The following is a 21,814-nucleotide window of genomic DNA, read 5'->3' on the forward strand; positions in this document are numbered from 1 at the left end:
TTTGTAAAAGTAGACGGCCCTGTGTGCAGGGGGTGCTGATGCGGATTTCTTGCTGTGCTCAGCATCAAGCAGTAGGCTGAATTAGTTACATTCAAATGCAGGTTGTGATGAAGAAAGTCAGTGAAAAGGAGAACCCTGAGAGACAGACGTGTCAAAGGAAGGGCAGATGGAGATGGAATGAGAGAACTGAAGCAAACAGTACAAATCAGCCGGGGAAGCGCTGTGCATTTCACCTACTGTCTACTGAACGCTCTTGGCCCTGCTAATAAACTGATGAGGTGGTAAAGAAATGTACGCTTTTAAAACAACTTGTAGAGGTTTTAGATTAATTTTAAAGGCATGTTTTTACTGAGGAAAAGGAGCCCTGGTGGTGCAACTGTTAAGCACTTGGCTGCTAACCAAGAGGTTGGCGGTTCGAATCCACCTGGCAGCTCCACAGGAGAAAGACCAGGTGATCTGCTCCAGTAAAGATTACAGCCTAGAAAACCCTACAGGGCGGTTCTACTTGGTCACTGTAAGTTGGAATCGACTTGACATCACCTAACGACAACAACAGCAACAACAACACTATTCGAGGACACGGGGCTATCCCCATTTTTAACAATTTGCCTTCTTTACATGGGTTACATCCCTTAGCTATTAACGTTAACAACGTAGTACAGCAGGCTGGGGTGGGCAATAGGAATAGATTTAAACTCATTCTAGAAGTGTACTCTTTTTTTTATATATAATTTTTATTGTGCTTTAAGTGAAAGTCCACAAATTATGCCAGTCTCCCACACAAAAACCCACATACACCCTGCTCCACACTCCCAATTGCTCTCCCCCCAGACAGCCCGCTCTCTCCCTCCACTCTCTCTTTGCGTGTCTGTTTCACCAGCTTCTAACCCCCTCCACCCTGTCATCTCCCCTCCAGGCAGGAGATGCCAACATAGTCTCAAGTGTCCACGTGATCTAAGAAGCTCACTCCTCACCAGCATCCCTCTCCAACCCATTGTCCAGTCCAATCCATGTCTGAAGAGTTGGCTTCGGGAATGGTTCCTGTCCTGGGCCAACAGAAGGTCTGGGGGCCATGACCACCGGGGTCCTTCCAGTCTCAGTCAGACCATTAAGTCTGGTCTTCTGAGAATTTGGGGTCTGCATCCCACTGCTCTCCTGCTCCCTCAGGGGTTCTCTGTTGTGTTCCCTGTCAGGGCAGTCATCACTTATAGCCGGGCACCATCTAGTTCTTCTGGTCTCAAGATGATGTAGTCTCTGGTTCATGTGGCCCTTTCTGTCTCCTGGGCTCGTAATCACCTTGTGTCCTTGGTGTTCTTCATTCTCCTTTGATCCAGGTGGGTTGAGACCAGTTGATGCATCTTAGATGGCTGCTTGCTAGCATTTAAGACCCTAGACACCACTCTTCAAAGTGGGATGCAGAATGTTTAGAAATATACTCTTTATATATATATAAACTCTGGTGGCATAGTGGTTAAGTGCTATGGCTGCTAACCAAAAGGTCAGCAGTTCAAATCCACCAGGCACTCCTTGGAAGCTGTATGGGGCAGCTCTACTCTTTCCTATAGGGTCGCTATGAGTCACAATTGACTCGACAGCAACGGTTTTTTTTGTTTGTTTGTTTCATATATATATATATATATATATACACACCAGCATTTGACGTCTTTATTTTTTCCTATTAATACAACAGAGTATAGAGTATATGTTACGTTGATTGTCCTTTAAATTATTTTCGATGCATTATAAATCCTACTCCACACAATTTACTAGTGGGATAAAATTATATTTGCTGTACAACCATAACCATTTAATTTTTAACAGACTTCTGTAAGTAAATCCACGTACCTCTCTGTCTTATGAGAATTAGAATTGTAACTGGGTCAGTAGGCCTATTCTTTGCTGAAATGCTGGGAACCTGACTTTGACATTTTTCTCTTCCCTGGCCTGGTATGAAGTCACGCTCTCTACTCACCAGCCAGTTACAGGAAGACAGGCCCCGATGTCATAATTCAGCAGGCACATTGAAGAAAAAAAAAATTAAAACAAGTCATTTTCTTTGAAAAAACATGAATAGAGGGGGTGGATTCAAGGAACAGATGGAGGCTTTGAGAAGAGAATAGATAGAGGAAGAGGAGAAAACTGAAGGAAGAAAGAGGAGCAGCCAGCAGAAAAGGGGACAGGTGGGGTGAGGTCCCACAAATGTGCAACTGAAACACTGCCTATCCAAGCTGTCAGAGGAGTTCTGCACCAGCGTCAGTCCTTGTTTTCCACACCCTCCCATTCACAGCCATGAGGCTCCCAGCCTCCTCCTGACCAGGGTTTTGGGGCCAGGTCGTTTTTGCTTTTACAGCATCTACACACCTGGAGACTTGTAGTCTCTGAATTGTTAGACTCCTAATATGCTTATTCAGAAACCCTGGTGGCGTAATGGTTAAGTGCTATGGCTGCTAACCAAAGGGTCAGCAGTTCAAATCTGCCAGGCACTCCTTGGAAACTCTATGGGGCAGTTCTACTCTATCCTATAGGGTCACCATGAGTCGGAATTGACTCGACGGCACTGGGTTTGGTTTTTTATGGTTACTCTGCTTTTTCAGACCTTCCACAGGGAGCAATACAGACTAAATGTAGCTAAGAAATAAGCAGAATGACACAGACTACAAATTACACATAAACTCAGAGGTGCAAAGCGTAAACTTTCCTTCTCTCTCTCCACTGTCCCAGCCCTGCATTCCCCCAGCTCCTTTCCTCCTGTCTTAGTTGTCTAGTGTTGCTATACCAGAACACCACAGGTGGGTGGCTTTAACAAACAGAATTTCTTTTCTCACAGTTTAGAAGGCTAGAAGTCCAAATTCAGGGCACCAACTCTAGGTGGTGCTGGCTTTCTGTCGGCGCCAGGGGAAAATCCTTGTCTCTGCATTTCTGGCGTTCTTGGAGATCTCTATAGGGAATCTATCTTTCCCCCCTTCTTGTTCCTTTGCTTCAGTGCCTAATCTGTTTTTTTACGTCTCAAAACTGATTGGTTTAAGACACATGCTACTGATATGCTCATTAACATAACAAAGAAAACCGTATTCACAAATTAGATTATATTGATAGGTATAAACCACAACAAAACCCACTGCCTTATATAAAGTCCATTCAGACTCATAGCGACCCTATAGGACAGAGTAGAACTGCCCCATACGGTTTCCAAGGAGTGCCTGATGGATTCAAACTGCCGACCCTTTGGTTAGCAGCTGTAGCTCTTAACCACTATGCCACCAGGGCTTCCATTCATAAGTATAGGGGCTAAGATTTACAATACGTATTTCGGGGGGGGGGGTATAATTCAATCCATAACAGTACCCTTCTCTTTCTCTACCTCCCCTACCTTCTGCCCTTCAGCCTTCCCCCTTTCCATGGAATGACAATGCTGGCAAAGGCACTGGGACTGTGGGTCAGCTGCAGGACAATACACCTGGACATTCCTACCAGAACCACAGCACGTTTCCAAGGAGAACCCAACATTTCAATTCAGGGTCTGGTGGAAAGGCAGGGGTTCAACCGGTTAGTAGGCCAAAGGTCATTTGCAGGGACCAGAGTCACAAATCAAGACATGGCTCACAGAACCATGACTTGGCCTTCATGGATGTGGTATGCCTTACAGATGGGTAGACTGATCTGGCAACAAAGGTCAAGAACAGCAAACATTACGGGGTAAACATTTGCAAAGAACTTCTTAGGGGAGGTAGGATTGAACCTGGGTCCTAAGGAAGGGGCGTAAAAAAGATCAGTGAAAATGATGGTAATAGAAGCCACACAAGGAGCAAGAAGTAGAGTCATATGTAGCTGTGCTAACCACCCACACATGCCTCTCCAAAAGGTCTACCACAGAGCCGGAGAAATGAGTTTTTAACCTCCAGAGAAGAAGTGATATTTCAGCAGTAATTTTCTTACTTTTCCCACTCAGCCTCCAGGAGCCCAGATCTGATAAATGTTCCCATATCCAGGTTCCTGGAGAATTTACATGGCAGGATCAATAAGGCATCTAGTCCAAAGATGGAGACATTTGTATTCTGCCCTTGCTTCTGCTTCCTTTCACTTCTGTACAGTTTAGCCCTGGGCCAGAAGACAGATGCTAAAAAGTCTCACTGAGGACATAGGATGGCCTTATATTTTATAAAGTGTGTGTCATATGTGACAGAAACAGCCAGTCAAGCTTTGACATCTACTGACAACTGGCCTTTGTAGGGGCCTCCTAGACAGAGAAGAAAAGGAGAGCTCTACCTTCAGGTAAGCCAAGGTGGGAGGAAGAAAGGGATATGGATCCAAAAGGATTAAGGAAGCAACCGATTCCTCTGACCTGTATTCTGCCTGCACATAAAGCGTCCATTGGCATTCTTGGTGAGTGAAATGCCCCTCCAAAAGAAGGAAAAATATTCAGCTTTCACCCAAGAATGGGCTCTGCCAACACTTTCTACCTGGTCCTTTTCCTCCCACCCATACCCAGTGGATGTCGTGTCAATTCCAGCCTTATAGGACAGAGTAGAACTGCCCCATAGGGTTTCCAAGGAGCAGTTGGTGGACTTGAACCGCTGACTTTTTGGTTAGCAGCCAGAGCTCTTAATCACTGCACAACCCGGGCTCCTTTTCCTCCCACAGTTCCTAGGAAATGTACCCAGAGATGAGTGGACTTCTTTTTACCACCACTGCCCCTATTCAATGGTATGTCTTCCATGAGGCAATTCCCTAACTCTGATCCCATTTCTTCCCATCCAAATGAATGTTGCAGTTCCTTAAGGCTAATATCCTCTTCATTTATTTGGGATAATACAGGAAGTAGTTACATATCCTTAATACTGAAAAATACAACTACGTTTGGAGCTACAACGAATGTTTCTTTTTTATTTGCTTGTATACAGCACTTTGGCCTAGTACATGCCTGAAATAAGGCTGGCTTCTGCCAGCTAACCTTGACATCTGCTGTGGTTCAGTCTTTAGTGATTACATGGGCAACACGTTATTCATTTTTGAATGATTTGTGCCATGACCCCAGCTCTTGGCCATGCTAAGAACCACAGTGAAATAACAGAAATCAAGTTTTTGGTTTTATCCAACTAAAAGGTTAGTTCTTCTACATATAGATCTTCCATTCAAAAGACAGCAAAACTTTTACTTTAAAAAAAAAAAATTTTTTTTTTTTAGGCGGGGGAAAAAAAAAACAGGTTTTGGTAAAAAAAAAGAAAAAGAACTTCAAAAAACAAGCATACAAATTTTATATACTATTAATAGGAAGCATCATGGATAATAATAGTTCAACACAATAAATTGTAGTATTTAGTCATGTGGTTGGGAAATACCCAATATACCCACCATCTACAGAAACCTCACAATGGTCTTACTACCTGTCCCAAAAACAGTTCAGTTTGCACATGGATGGGCTTGTCAGCAGTGTCCAGGACACTGCCCAGCACAAAGCAAGTGCTTAACAATGATGGCAGGGATGGCAGTGAAGCCCTCTGCGGGCTAGGCAGGAAAATAAGACCTGAAATAGATTTCCTGCCTATGTACTCTTTGGAAGAATTACTCTTCCAGGATCTAAGTTTGGCATTTGGTGACCTTGTCATCAAGGAGCTGGAAGTTAGGAATTAAAGTTATGTTTCTTGTGACACACAATCTGGATTCTATTTCTTTCCTCAAGCCTGAAAATGACCCTGGCCAGTCCTATGATTATCGCCTAGAATTAGCCGTGGAAGATGTTCTAGTGAAAACATAGCTCGGGTGGCAGGAGGATAACATTTCTAAGTATCCTGGAGGGAGTTGCTGGAGTTTTAGGGGCAAAGTTTAATATGGCATTTTCTTTCCCTTTTGGAACCTGAGGCTAGAAAATAAACAATACTGTGGTTTTATTAAAACACTAAATACATGGTGATTTTCCACTGACATTTACCTAATCATGGGAAAGAGTGTACCGAAGAGGCTTGGCGGGCCCCCGCAGACTCAGGCTTTATAGGCTGTGGTGTCAGCAAACATTCACAGCAGAAGCGGGGAGGTGAACTAAACAGGGAGCCCTTAGGCTGTGTGTATTCTGAGGCTAACGAAACATGGCATCAGTTCTTGCCTTGAATCTATTCAAGTCCAGCTCCACCTTTGCAAATAAAGAGAAGGAAGCAATTTCCACACTATTCCATCCATCAGTTCAAGCATGTGAAATTTCAAAATTTCTGACTAGATGGTGCCCCAGGCCTGATGTGTCTGGCTTCTACCTTGCCTGAGGCCAAGGGGAGACCTGGGAGTGGGGCCAACCGAATGACTTCAGGCCTCAGGCCTGAGTTTGATCAGGCAGTATGGTTACCAGGAAAAGCCATGATCGGATGAAGCCAAGAGTCTGGGTGCCAGCTGGGCAAGAGTTCTGAGGCCAAAACCACTGAAGCCAAAGTTCAAGCAATGAGAGAAGACCTAAGGACCTGAGGTGAAACCAGAACATGTGGGATTGCTACAGGAAAAGCAAAACAAAACCAAACCTGTTGCCATAGAGTCAATTCTGATCCATGGCAGCCCCATGTGTACCAGAGTACAACTGTGCTCCACAGAGTTTTCAATGACTGCTTTTTCAGAAGTAGATGGTGAGGTCTTTCCTCAGAGGCACCTCAGGGTGGACTCAAACCTGCAACCTTTTGGTTCGTAGCTGAGCTTTAATCTGTTTGCTGTGGGCAGATACGGTATATTACAGTGGTTGGTAGGGCCAACTTGGAGATCAGGACAATGCGGATTTGACTATTGACTGCAACACTTAAAAGTTGTGTGGCCTTGAACACATTAGTGGATATTACTATGCTTCAATTTTCTCATCCATACACACAAAAAACCAAACCCACTGCTGTTGAGTCGATTCTGACTCATAACAATCCTATAGGAAGGACAGAATAGAATTGCTTCATAGGGTTTCCAAGGCTGTAAATCATTACAGAAGCAGACTGCCACATCTTTCTCCCACAGAGTGGCTGGTGGGTTTGAACTGACAACCTTTTGGTCAGCAGCCGAGCACTTTAACCACTGCACCACCAGGGTCCCTCTTCTTATCCATAAATTGAAGAAAATATTGCTACATATTTCATAGGGCCGTCATCATCATTGTTGTCATGGTGTCTTATAAAAGGGGAGAGCAGACTCAGAGACAAGTGACACAAGGAGAAGTCTGCATGTAAAGATACACTGACACGTAGCAGAAGAACATCAAGGACTGCCAGCAGCCACTAGAAACCAGGAGGGAGGCATGGAATAGTTCCTGTCTCAGAACCTTCCAAAGCATCTGACACAGCCACTACCCTGAATTAGACTTCCAGCCTCCAGAATTGAGAGACAGTAAGTTTCTGTTCCTTCAAGCTTTCCACTTTGTGGTGTTTCACTGCTGGGGCCCTAGGAAACTAAGACAGTCACCATTATCAACACCAAACACAAAACAGAGCAAGCAGCAGCCCAAGTATGCTGAAAATGGCAGGGCCGAGAGCATTATCCTCCAAACGGTTACGATGCCTGAACAGCTTTATTATGGGAGGGCAAGTTACATGGTGATGAAACTTTGCTGAAAACAATGGCACCCAGGAGTAAGTAGGAGACACTGAGCCTCATGCGCAGGGACAGAGAAGGTGCCTCTCAGTAAGCATTAAGGGGTATTGATAGGGGTGCTATGAGCCAGAATCGACGTGGAGGCAATGCATTTTTGTTTTTAAGGCTTCTGTATATGAAGTGTTTCTCCCTCCTATCCTTCCTGAAGCTTCTGGCACTTAAATCACTTTTAGAAGGGGTTCCTTAAGAAAGTAGTCCGTTTTTGTTATTCACAATAACCATTGTGTACTATTAAACCCAGTTACCACAAATGCTTAATTACAATATACCAAACCATTGCTTGGGAAATTACAGGGTTAGGTTCCTGCGAGCCTCCGGTCACACATTTTCACCAACTGATCAGTACATAGCCTTGTTTTATGTACGTTTCTTTTAAAGATACCTTATTTTTTTTTTTATTTAATATATAGTCGACTTATTCACATAGAACTCACAGCCAACAGCACTATAACTCATGCCTGAGCAGAGCTTATCCGTCACACATGCTTTCCCCATAAGGCACACCACAGCCTTCCAGTGCTTAGGAACACTAGACAGCACTTCAGCACACTAGGCCTGGGGGGCATGTTAAAGAGTGAAATCACCAACAATAGACACAACACTGTGGACAACGAGGCATCAAAATAAACCGCTAAAGGATACTTGTTTATAGTATGGGAGCTGAAACAAGAACACAGAGAGTCGACTTATTCAACATCAGCTCGGAACGTGTGCATCAGGTGACTCAATTTTTCTGCCACTTTGAACATGTCCGTGAATTACCATGAAAGCATCTCGAGTATTGATTTTGGGGTTGCAAATAAACTTTAGCAAACCAGCAAATTTGCAAATACAACTGCGCAAATAATAAAGATTAATTGCATATGACTTCATTGATCTGGGATGGGAACCTAATTGGGAGAAGAGGGGCTACCTCAAATAAGATTTCTCACACATGATGATTGGCAGATACATTGGCTGTATTCGTTTGGTTAACCTATCACATAATCCTTCATTTGCTTTATTCAGCAGAGCAAAGGGTCTATTGTCATCACTAAGTAGGAGGCTGGACTCTGGGAGCACTTTTGTAATGAGTGAGTATTCTGGTGGACAGCAAAATGTTTCCAGAATGTCCTCTTGGGTCAAGAGTCCAGTTTAAGAAATCATGAGCAGTACCGCTAAGGGAAAAGTAAATGGGGATCTCTATGGACAGGGAACCCAGGCCAACTGTGGTATTTGCCCATCCATTGCTTTGTTTGGCATTGCACCTACTGAACAGACCCTGTCCAGTGGCTGGACACTGATGAAAAGCAAGTAATACCCACAGTCTTGCCCTCTGCATCAAAGTCCTTTACGATGTTGCCCTAAGTTACACCATTTTCTTTGCTGTCTCCCATGTTGTATCTCATTCTTTCTTTCTATCAAATGAAATCAATACCTGCTTCATATAATCATCCCTACTCCTTAATTTATGACATTTTCTTCCCATTTTTCTTGCCTCAAGCCTGTCAAGCCCTCGCCATTTTTCCATTTAAGTTATTCCTAAAATCCTAAGGAACCGTCTCTAAGTATTGGAGAGTGAGAAAGTGAAACCTTGAGAATGACCCACTTGTCCTTTGCTAGAAAATAGAAGCCAAACTGAGTTGGTTTATGTCCTAGCTCTACCACTTACTGACTATATAACCTGAGGCAAGTTACATAACACATGTGTGCCTTATATCACCTGTAAATGGGAATAACAATAGTACCTCCCTCAAAGGGCTGACAAACGATTCAATCCAATGTAATATGCTTAAAACAGTGTCTGTCATAAAATACGCTTTCAAGTAATGCAGGCTATTTTCATACCAGTGTTCCTGGTGGTGTAAGCAGTTACGGCACTCAGGTGCTAACCAAAAGGCTTTGGTTTCAAGTCCATCCTGGCACCTCAGAAGAAAGGTCTGGCAATCTACGTCTGAAAAATCAGCCATTGAAAACACTATGGAGCACAATTCTACTCTGATACACATGGGTCATCATGAGTTTGAATCTACTGACGGTAACTGGTTGCTTGACTTTATTTTCATACTTATTTTTCAGTGTTTGCCTCATGAAAGGATGTGAATGCTTACTACATTACATGTAGATTTTCTAGTCAGAATTACAGTGTCTCACTATTTGAAGACTTCCTCCTTGGCTAGAAACTTCCTTTTTATGGCAATAACATATACTTTAGCCGGTGCTGGTAATCCAACACAATTCTGATACACTAACCTTTTATGTATGCAGTAAAATACATCAGTGATTACTACAATGATCAGGAAGGTTCAGAAACGAACCACATTTCATCATAATCGGTATCTTCTAGTAAGAGGAAAAAGGAGAATTGTTACTTTCAAATTTCAGTAGGAAGATTTAAAACCATGATAACATATTGGGATTCAAATTTTAACACCAAGCCCAACATTGCAGATGAAACATCAGCAATAATGGAAAGATACGGGAGGGCAATTTTCTAAGATGTTTCTTCTGTTTTAAACCATTGTCTCCGCCCCCAGCCCTGAAAATTTCAATACATTGTAAAGGTGTCAGACGATTCAAAGAAGTGCAATCAAGCCTTCTAAGCTCTAAGACTGATGCAACTTTTGGAAATGTTTTTATCGAATTACAATGTACATAGTGAAAAGCTCTACAAATCATAGGTATGTGGTTCAATTAAAGTTCACAAATGGAACACTCCCATGTTTCTAGCCCATATCATGAAAACAGAGCACGACCAGCAGCCCAGAAACCTCTTGGACCTTCAGTTCCTACCTTCTGAAGATAACCACTATTCTGGTTTCAGACACTGTCAGTTAGATCTGCCTGTCTTTCCGCTTTTATAAATGGAACCATAGGGAAGTACGGAGTCCCTGGGTGGAGCAAACGGTTAAGCATCCAACTCTTAACCAAAAGGTTGGCTGTTGGAACCAGGGATTCAAACTGGTTATTTCTGGTTTGACCTCCTGCTGAGAATTTGTCTTTTTCACCCCAGATATACTGAATCAGAATCTACATTTTAAAATGTAGATTCTAAGTCAGCATATCTGGAATAGGATCTTGTTAAAATGCAGATTCTGATTCAGTATATCTGGGGTGGAAATGCAAATTATCAACAGAGGGTCAAATTGGATATAAGGGGTTCAAAGCCCTGGTTGGAACACAACCATAGGTACCTCAGATAAAAAGCCTAGCAATCTGCTTCCAAAAAGTTAGTCCTAAAAACCCTATGGAGTGCAGTTCTACAGTCACACGGGGTCACCATGAGTCCGAATTGACTTGAAAACAACCGGTTTGGTTTGGTGTTTGGTTTGGAGAAGGTATCTGGTATCTTCTTTTACTCCATATTGTTCATGGCATATTGAGCAGTCCTCAAGTCACTTTTAGACAAAAGCAACAATGTAACTCTCCTCCCAAGAACTCACAGTTCAGTTGGGAATGTTCAGTGTAATCCCTGAGCTTCTAAATGGACCAAGATCATCTCTAGTGGAGACTGCAGCTCTCTCTAGGGGCAGTTTGAAGAAATTTTAAATGTTGAGATGGAACAGAAAGTAAAAGATTTCTGGTCAGATGAAACTGGGCTCCAGTTCTTCCTCTGTTACTCTTACATGAACTTTAAGCTTCTAGTTATGTATCTGTTATGACAGAAATGGAGAGGTCTGGGAATTACTGCCAGGGTTAAACTAGCATTTTGAACTCTTACTGTGTCCGTCATATAGTTCAATGAAGACCGGTTTTCTTGCTTTTCTGTTAAGAGAAAAGATACCTGAAAGGGTAGTCCAGGTTGTGAAGCGAGTACGTGAGGGAAGTAGCAAATGGGCCAGGCAAACCTATTTCTTCTCTTCAATGATGGAGTTAGAGAGTGTGGTTTATGGAATGATTTTATGGCTTTGAGACTCAAGGCTTTCTGATCACCAGCTTATGGAGCTGCCTCCAACCCACCGCTGCTGCTCCCTGAGCCACTGCACAGTCACCTACGTGGGGCTTGCCCAAGCTGGAGAGCTTAGCACAGTGCTGCTAGTTTGCCATGTCCTAGGGGTTATTCTTGTAATGGTTTTAGAGTTATGAACTCTGGTGTCTACATTTTTCCTGTTGTTAGGTGCCATCAAGCTGGTTCTGACACGTAGTGACCCTACGTACTACTGCCAAGTCCTGTACCATCCTCACAATCCTTACTACGTTTGGGCCCATTTTGCAGCCACTGTGTCAATCCATTTCATTGAGGGTCTTCCTCTTTTTCACTGACCCTCTACTTTACCAAACATGATGTCCTTCTCCAGGGAGTGGTCTCTCCTGATAACATGTCCAAAGTATGTGAGATGACATCTCGCCATCTTTACTTCTAGGGAGTATTCTGCTGTACTTCTTCCAAGACAGAGCTGTTCATCTTCTGGCAGTCCATGGTATATTCAATATTCTTCGCCAACACCATTGTTCAAAGGCATTGATTCTTCTCTGGTCTTTCTTATTCATTGGCTTTCGCATGCATATAGGGTGACTGAAAATACCATGGTTGGGGTCAGGTGCACCTTAGTCCTCAAAGTGACGGCTTTGCTTTTTAATACTTTGAAGAGGTCCTTTGCAGCGGATTTGCCCAATCTAATACATCCTTTGATTTGACTGCTGCTTCCATGACTGTTCATTGTGTATCTAAGCACGATGAAATCCTTAACAACTTCAATCTTTTCTCTGTTTATCATGATGTTTCTTACTGGTCCAGTTGTGAGGATTTTTGTTTCCTTTATGTTGAGGTGTAATCCATACTGAAGGCTGTGGTCTTTGATCTTTATTAGTAAGTGCTTCAAGTCCTCTTCCTTTTCAGCAAGCAAGGTTGTGGCATCTGCATATTGCAGGTTGTTAATAAGTCTTCCTCCAGTCCTAATGCTGCATTCTTCTTCATATAATCCAGCTTCTCGGATTATGTGCTCAGCATTTAGACTGAATAAGTATAGTAAAAGGTGTGGTGTCTAAGTAGAAAGAAGAAATGCTGAGTGCACCTTTGGAGAGAGATCCGAGAGGCTGGTAAAAGGCTTGTCTTCTACTATTTTATGTTGGGCCCAAACATTAAGTTCAAGTCACACACCCAATGTTCTTATGAAAAGAAAAAGAGCATTAAGCTACAGCGGGCCCTTGGTCTATCAGAAGTGTCCTCATCTTGTCAAAGCTAAACTGGGAGTTATTGGTTTTGAGCCAAGGCTTGTCATCAGAAAAGCAAAAAGGCTGTTTTCCAACATTATTTAACTAAAATGTTAAAGAGATGCCTGGGTTGTCAGCTTAAATACAAGGCTATGGGATTGTAGTATTATTTGACGAGGAGGCCAACTGTATTACTATTCCTCTGTCCCTCTCTCTGTATGTGTGTATGCGTGTGCTTGTGTGTGTAAAGCATGGAGGAAGGTAGTCATAATGGCAAAATCCCAGATTAACAGGTCTCCTTTCCAGCAATTCCTTTTTACGTAGCATAAACCAACATTTTGCAATGGCTTAGAGAAAAAAAAAAATTATGGAAAAGCAATGAACAGGAACCAGTTCACATACCCAATGATTATTCCAGAAGGGAATGGAGCCAAAATGAACACAGTAGTTATTTGGTGTGAGAAGATGAAATGCTTGGAATTTACCTGATTTTCATCTGTTTTCAATCAGTGTTGCTAATACCAAATAGATATCTGGATGATTTAGGGTTGGCTGTCCATAAACTAACCTAGTTATTTACAATCTAGCCAGAGCAGGGTGAAGGAGAAACCCTGGACTCTGAACTCAGTGAAGTTCGCAAGAAGGAGGAGCAAGAGGAAGAGAAGGGGCAGAAGAAGAGGAGATGAGGAAGAGAGAGCACAAAGAGGAGAAGCAGCACCAGCATACGAAGATCGACCAATATTTACTGAGTAATTACTAAGTAGCAGACACCCTGGCAAGTCACTTCCACGGATTATCTCATATAAAACTCATACGAACTTTAGGAGGCAGGTGGAATCATTAACACCGTTTAAGATCTGATGAAAGTGAATCTTTCAGAGGTTAAATAACTATATGGGATGGCCCATGTATTCCAAATCCAGAGCTCACGCTTTTAACCATTACTTTGCTGTCTCTGCAGGCAAGACAAAGCTTTATTGGCTGACGTTTTTATGATTGGTGTTTCACTGGCTAAGCAGACCTACTTATCCATTTTTTGATAAAATTTTGTCGTTGATCTCCCAACAGTTGAACAAGGGTCCTATGTGACCTTGCCCTAACCTACCTTTCTAATTGTATCTTTCATCACACCCCTTCTTGCCTGTACCCACTGTACCCATTATTTCCAGCAATAGGAAAATTCTTGCCACTACAGTCTGTACTCTTCATAATCTTGTGTCTTTTTACCCAAGGGTTCCTCTGCCTGAAATGCTTTATTCACTCGATGAATGCTTATACCTGAAGACCAAGGTCTAATGTCATCTCCTCTGTGAAGTTTCCCTGGGTGCCTTTAAGCAGAGTTAATAATTCTCCTTTCTACTTCCCGACAGCAGTCTATACGTACCTCTAATGTCATCCTAGGGCATTTATTGCAACTTTTATGTCTTCACTTATTTACCTTTGTCACAAGAATTTCTTTTTATATGCAGGGACTGTACCCCATTATGGATTGAATTGTGTCCCCCCAAAATGTGTGTCAACTTGGCTATGCCATGTTCCCAGTGCTATATGATTGTCCACCATTTTGTCATCTGACGTGATTTTCCAATATGTTGTAAATCCTGCCTCTGTGATATTAATGAGGCAGGACTCAATCTACAAGACTAGGTTGTTTCTTAAATCAATCTCGTTTGAGATATAAAAGACAGAAGCGAGCAGAGAGACATAGGGACCTCATACCACCAAGAAACAAGAGCCAGAAGAATAACGTGTCCTTTGGACCCAAGGTCCCTGTGCCGAGAAGCTCCTTGACCAGGCAAGATTGATGACAAGGACTTTCCCCCAGAGCCGATAGAGACAGAAAGCCTTCCCCTGGAGCTGGCACCCTGAGTTCGGACTTCTAGTCTCCTAGACTGTGAGAGAATAAATTCCTCTTTGTTAAAGCCATTCATCCACCTGTGGTATTTGTGTTACAGCAGCACTAGATGCCTAAGACAGCCCCCATCTCTGTATTCTTATTATATGTTCTGAAATAGATTGCTGCTCTCATCCTTATGGGAGACTCCGAGATGCCACGTATAGTCATGCAAGTTTACACTGCACAACTCCAGGGGGCGCCATCCACATAAGTTACATGAATGACTCCCCTGGAGTCCTGAGGTGGGTTCTCTGCACGGCTGGACACAAAAGCTCTGGTATCAACAGTAAGACAGTAAAAATGTGGATGCGTAAGGTACCAGCGGACAAAGAACTAGGGCTTACAACATACATACATATAAACCAAAAAAAACCCCGAACCCATTGCTCTCGAGTCAATTCCGACTCATAGTGACCCCATAGCGACATACATATAAGTAACTGAAATTGGAGCAGCATGTTATTTGACCTCTGGTCCAAACCTACTTCATCATTTGTAATCAGTTTTATCCAAGTTTGAGTAAGATACTGATACTGTAGAGAGAGGTCAGCTCATAATGACCCAGGTCAAAATTTATACTTCCCCTAAATGAAACATGTTGCAGAAAAAACTTTGGCAGGTCCTGTTTCTAACACTATGTCTAAATTTGCTCAGGCATGACCAGGCTAGCTTCATCATAACTATATCGAAAATTCGTCCCAGTTAAGAGATTAGATGCTGATGTTAGAAACAAATTGCCACTGAGGGAAGAGGTATTCAGAGCCATTTTATCCCCACTAAGGAGTTTTTTGGGCTTCAGTGGGAGCAGGAGTCCCTGGGCACAGTGGTAGGTGCAGAGAGATGAAGGTTATCCACAAGTCGCCAAGCGACACGTCAAACCCCAGGAGGAGGCAGGACTGTATATGCCAAGCAAGGGAGGAAAAAATCCACACAGCATGCAAAGCACAAATAAAATTGGCTTTCCTTTTTTAACCTAGCCTAGTCGGGCCGTCATCTTAGGGCCTGATGATCAGCAGGTTGTCTGTTTTGCTGGAGTCCATTCTTAATGAAGGCTTTGTCAGTGGGGTAACCTCTCAGAGCCTTTTAGGCCCTGCTAGGCCAGCTGAAGGCTAATGACGCTGGGCTGCTTTTAATTTCCTCCCGGTTTCCCTTTTGTATCTTACTGCTTGCCATCTCTCAGATACTTGTACTTGACGGATTCTGTGGAGATAAAGATAAGGGCAATTTCTGGCCTATGATGCTTTTCTTTTGATCTTTTGTGGTTTTATTTTCGCACTTTGGAGAGAGGCACTCCTGCCGCTCTGCCCGACGTGCTGGATCAGGCGATTGGAGCATAGAGGCCACGGCGAGGCTGCTCTAGATGGCGGGACTCCTCCGCCTCTGGACAAGGAACAAGAGGAAGGGCTGAGAAGGGGTGGCGGAAGACACGAAGTCCGCAGTCCGTATGAGGCCGAAGGCAGGAAAGACAAAGGACAGTGGTGGGGGCCCTGGAGTTGGGGGATGGCTAGCTGCCTGCTCTGGAATACATTTTATGTTGTTACATAGAAAACAAATTACAGCTACTGCGCAGCATTCCATATTTGCAGGGCAGGCCTATAAATAATGGTAATTAAGCTGCTCTTTTCCTTTTTTTTTTTTTTTTTCCCCAGCCTCGCGCTTGTTGACCCCAAGCAGGCCCCCGGAGCGAGCCTATTTGAACTAAAAATCCCCATCAGACGTTTTCTTCTCCGGTCTCACACATATTTCCAGACAAACACTCCTGTAAGTCGTAGTCCTTTCAAAGGTGCAAGAATATAATACAGCTGGGCTCCCGCAGCGCATGGATTCGGTCACAGCTGGTTCTGACGTGCTTCAAAGGTATGAAAACAGCTCCACACCCAACCTACCAGGATGGCCTGAGAGATTTTTGCTTCAAAACAAGTGTAAATGAGCCACATTCAGATCAAGGCTAGAGAACACACTACGTTGCTCAGCTCGGCTGAACCCGGCTCTTGACCCGGAAGTAAATGTCTCTATTTTGTAGGCTTCTTTTCTGTGGTAGGACGTGCTTGGTGCTTCTGACTGCACGTTGTCTTCCTCACAGGGCTCACCTTTCCCTCCAGGCCTTCATGGTCCCTTTTGAGCAGTTCCTTCCCACCTTCTGTTTACAAATCTTCTTACTTGCTTTTTACTAGAGTTTCTTTGTGTGTGTGTGTGGGTGGGTGTGTGTGTGGGTGTGGGTGGGTGGTGGGAGCAGGGCCAGCTTCTTCACAGGCCTGTGCTTGGTTTAATGGTCTGCTGTAACCACCTGGAAACTCTTCATAACATCTGAACAAAGGGGCCCCACATTTTCATTTTACACTGGACCCTGCACATTTTTCATTTGGTCTTAAATGCGGGCATGTATCCCCTAGAAAAAAAAAATGTTTTTTTTTTTTTTTTCTACTATCCCACCCTAAAAAGGGAACTTAAATTGATAGACCACCCCCATAAGGCCTACTTTGTGCAAGGTGTTTAGTAAATAGGTGTCTATATGAATGTTCAATTTTAGGGCAGTGTTTTTCACATAGTGGCTGAGAGCTCTGATTCTGAAACTAAGCTGCCTGGGTTTAAATGCCAGCCTCCAACACCTACTGCCTGTGCGACCTTGGACAGGTTACCGTATCTCTTTGTGACTCAAATTCTTTATAAAACATAATAATGATTGTACCTAAAAAGTAAAGATTATGATAAAAGCTGTGTTGTTGTTATAGTTATTTGGAGATTTTCTGTCTAATAGACTTTTATTCAGGTGTGGAAGGTCAGCAGTGTTCAGAAGGTTTTGCTAAAGAAGTCAGACTCTTCCAGCAGGCTCCCAGGGCTGTGGTCATTGGCTAGGGAAAGCCTCCACATTCCCCCAAGAGCAAATTAGCAGCATGAGGTCACCACCCCTGGAAGCACCCACTGGCCCTAATTCAAGGAGCTCAGCCTCTCTCCACGGGTCCTGCAGTAATGAGGGTGCTGGTCCCCAAGTGGAGAGAAGAATCCTGTATTGGCAGCAGAAACTCAGGCCACAGCTGCCTCCTCTCCACCCTTCAGCTGACTGGCCACTGTGTGGCTTCATTATGGTTGGCCTCAGCCCTGCTCTCCTCTCAGCTGGTGGTTAGGAGGCTCCACAGAGGGCCGTCCTGCTTTTTCCACACTAATTACTGGGATACTCAAGAAACCCAGCGCCTGGAGCAGATTTCTCAGGGCTGGTGAACCCACAGAACGGCCTGCGAGGAGTCGCTTGGCACCACTGACTGGGTTAGACAGGGACACTGAGAGCCGGGAGTTAAATCATCCTGGTGAGGCACAGAACTGAGAAGCCCAGACAGCTCTGCTGGTCAGTCTGTGTTAGGCTAAGCTCTGATGTCATCAACAAAAGGTTTCCTGTCTAGGAAATAAGAATTCCTATTCTGGCTATGGGATCATGAAACTCTGTATCTATGCTGAACTCCTTCATGTACTACCTATCTGCTCCTCTCCTGCACTAGTCTTGTTATCCTAACAGAGCTTCACCAAGGCAGGTGTGTCTATTTCCTCATGATGATTTCCACTTGACTATAAAAAAAAAAAAAAGTGTTTTTTTTTTTTTTTTTTTTTATGTAGCCAACCAGGCTCCCTCCTCCCTTCCCCTTTGTGTCTTCATCCCCACATGCCTTGGTCCCCTGACTTGGCTACCATCAGAGTGCTTGATGACATTTCTCCTTGCCAATTAAGGCAGTCCACTCAGTTTTCAATAATTTAGAGAAGCTGACCACAGAAACCAATGTTTGGTAATAAAAAAAGGAGCACATTTATGAAGCCTAATTTACTCCAACAAGCTCATTTTTGTTTTAATGTTTTTAAATCTTGGTAATTCTATTAAATTGGAAGTCTTCTAGGAGAGTGTTTAATGATAATTACACATTACGGTTTGTTTTCCAGCCCTGTCCTTATGAAGAAATCAGAAATGGTAGAGTAACACGTGGAGCCACGGTAACTTTTGAAAGAGAAAAGAGCAGAGATGTGAGATGCAAGAGGCGGAGTGGAGTGAAGGCGGTGGGTGAGAAACCCTGCGTCCAGCAGAAAAGCATGTGCAAGGGAGCCGAGCTGGCCTCCATCTCATTCACACTTCCCACCAGTAAGCACTGGGCATGGCCTAAGTGACCAGCACTAGGCGAGACCTTGGGGATGGACGCAGAAGACTGCCCTCACAGTCCCTGCCAGTTTAGCTGGGAGGCACACAGTGAGTAGTTCTTACACATGTTTGAACTGAAAGGGGCAGTTAGAGACTTTCTAGCCCAATCTTCATTTATAAAATAGATGAGGAAATTAGTGCCCATGAGTTATTGAATTTGCACAAATCATTGTCAGCACTGAGATTTAAGCCCAGATCCCCTGATTTCTATTTTAATGCTATCCCCCCCTTTTGATGTAACTCAAAATAATAAATAGTAATAATAAAATTTTCCTAAAATAACTCCAAGATTGGTCTGCCATGGGGCACCAGCTTCCCATTGCTCATGTCACTTACCAAGGGGATATGTACATTTGGACTGAACGAAAGCATGGTGTTATCTGGAAGCGGTGATGGTGGGGAGGCTATCTCAGAAAGAGAGTTTAACCTTCAGCACAGCCAAATCCTGAAACACAGAGCAGACAGCATGGAAGTGGTGGCTTCCTCTGGATACAAGGGGGGAAGAAGGCAAAAGACCCTGAGGCGATAGGAAGACCGAATCATTAAGAAAGGGCCTGATAATCACCAAGCACCTGTATGTGCTGCTTGCTGCACACATGTTTCCATATTTAATCTTCAGGACAACCTGGTTGGGAGGCGGGCAGAGATTTTGCCTGTTTTTGCCCAAGGGTGCCACCATTAGCCAAGAGACAAATCCAGGCTGCCTGGTTTCCGAGCCTATGCTTTATCCCGTTTACTACCCCAATAAATTCTGCCAGCTGCATCACTTCCTATAAGCTAGTGCTTCATTGCAGCCTTACATTTCATTTTATTTTATATTGACTTTATCATTGTCCTCCTCTCTAAATATAATTAAGGATCCATAAGCATTTTTAAAAATCCATGGAGGTAGCTGAATAGAAACCATTTCTGAATTGTCTTATGAAGAAAATGAACTCCTTTTAAGTTATTCTTTCTGTAAACCTGCATTTTTTTCCACAGGTTGGGTTTTTTTTTTTTGTTCCCTTTTAGCCACCTTGATCAATTTTCTCTCCTTACACCTATAGTCTAGTGCAGCCCTGTCCAACAGAACTTTCTGCAACAATGGATATGTTCCATTTCTGTGTCACCCAACATGGTACCTACCGGCCACATCCGCACATTGAGCACTTGATATGGGGTATGCCTGAGGAACTGAATTTTTTATCTTCCTTAATTTCAATTAGTTTAAATTTAAATGGCGATATGTGGCTAATGGCTATCACATTGGACAGCACAGGTCTGAGAGGTTCTGGAAACCTAAGTTGTTCATGTAGATCTAAACTTACCTGCTAAACGAGCTCAGCGTGTGACTGGGAGGAAACAGAAGAACTCTGGCACTGTGATATGAAGACACACATGTCAGAAGCAATCTGGGATAACAGCTTCAGTACCATTCAGACATCATTAGTGGACTTAGGGATTCATTCAGTTTTAGACTCCCGTCACTGATTAGCGGGATGCACTTAATATGGCTAGCCCTGCCACATTATTCTAAACGTGGAATGAACATCCTGGAAAATTTAAGTCCTTGTTTAGAAGGCTATGGAAGAAGAAGGGGGGGGGACAAAAAAAAAACCTTCAGCCTGAATGACCATGTCAAATACAGAGCACCTGAAATCTCCTTTGAGCCACACCAAGCACTGCCCGTGGATTTGAACACAATCTCGCATTGGCGTATTGTCTTCTAATCCCACCACATTAGAATCTGCTTTAGAGCTTTTTCCCTTTCCCACAGCTCTTTGTCCCCTTGAAACTATGCTGTTTCACAGCGTTCCAACCAAACTTGTCACCAGACTGACACAAATTTTGAAAAAGAATCTCTGAATGAAATTCATTACAATCTAGGTAGAAATGTAATTAGCATTTTGCTTTTCTATTTTTCTTTTTTCTATTTTCATTCTCTCAAGTAGACACTGATCCCTGGAGAGATTGTCTTAGTTGGTATAAACTAAGTATTAGAATTTTTAAAATGACTTTCAGCGCTTGGTATACACATAATCAAAATATCTTCTAATTGCACGGCGTCTTTCTCTCAGAACCTTTGAAATCTTTATGCTCATTCTACTTTATTCAGGGAGATCAAAAGAAAAAGGAAACACTCCCAACATTCTGCACATTCCTGGCATTTATCAATCACCACTATGTGCATATCTAAGATTTTTATATGTATCGACTTATTTAATCTTCACAACAACCCCTAGGAAATCATTTTCACAGATAAGAAAGCTAAGGTATAGAAGGACTAATGAAATCGATTACTAAATAAATGCCAATCAGGTGCCACATACGCATGGCACCGTACCAGCTGCCACAGGAGAAAGAGTTCTTACCCTCAAGGAATTGCCAGTCCAGGAAGGGAAGAAGACATGCATCCAGATGCCTAAGAGTAAAAGGGAGGCCCCATTAAATTCCATAAAAGGTATCAATCACAGCAGAGCGTGTATACCCAAAAAGCCCATTGCTGTTGAGTTGATTCTGACTCATAGTGACCCCATAGGACAGAGCAGAACTGCCCCCACAGGGTTTCCAAGGAGCAGCTGGTGTATTAAAACTGCCGGCCTTTTGGTTAGCAGTCTAGCTCTTAACGCCTGTGCCACCAGGGCTCCAGAGTACGTGTGGAAGAACTAACACTGTTCTCAACACAAAGGTGAAAAGCCTTCTCTTCTGTCCCCTGACTCCCTGAGAGCCCCACAGTTAAGAGGTAAGGTAGGCATCAAAGAGTTGAGGCTCTTCCCCCAAGAGATGGACACTTTAAATTTATGTTTTAAAAAGGAAATAATCTCATAAAATACTCTGATGTTCTTATGCATAAAGATGCTACAGCTATGATCCCCGAATCAGGGCCCTGCCACATAAGTACACTTGTGTAGGGCTTTCCTCTGAGACTGATGGCATCCAGAGCTCCACCCATTTGAGTGTTGAAAGAGCCTCATTAGCATATTACCACTTCCGCCCCCTGAAATAAACTGCAGCCA

At 43.3% G+C, this 21,814-nt stretch overlaps 1 protein-coding gene across 1 annotated transcript in view; it reads right to left on the bottom strand.

The window, feature by feature from the left end:
• Window positions 1-21,814, bottom strand: part of SEMA6D (semaphorin 6D) — a 751,241-nt gene that overhangs the window by 543,719 nt on the left and 185,708 nt on the right. Inside the window, exons 2-4 of the mRNA XM_064292008.1 lie at window positions 21,170-21,219; window positions 20,126-20,176; window positions 19,155-19,263 (exon numbers count right to left, since the gene is read on the bottom strand). The gene's annotated coding sequence lies outside the window, so the exon portion shown is untranslated. The remainder of the gene's footprint in view (window positions 1-19,154; window positions 19,264-20,125; window positions 20,177-21,169; window positions 21,220-21,814) is intronic.

Source organism: Loxodonta africana, chromosome 10 (assembly GCF_030014295.1).
Source record: "Loxodonta africana isolate mLoxAfr1 chromosome 10, mLoxAfr1.hap2, whole genome shotgun sequence".
In the NCBI taxonomy this organism is placed as follows: Eukaryota; Metazoa; Chordata; class Mammalia; order Proboscidea; family Elephantidae; genus Loxodonta; species Loxodonta africana.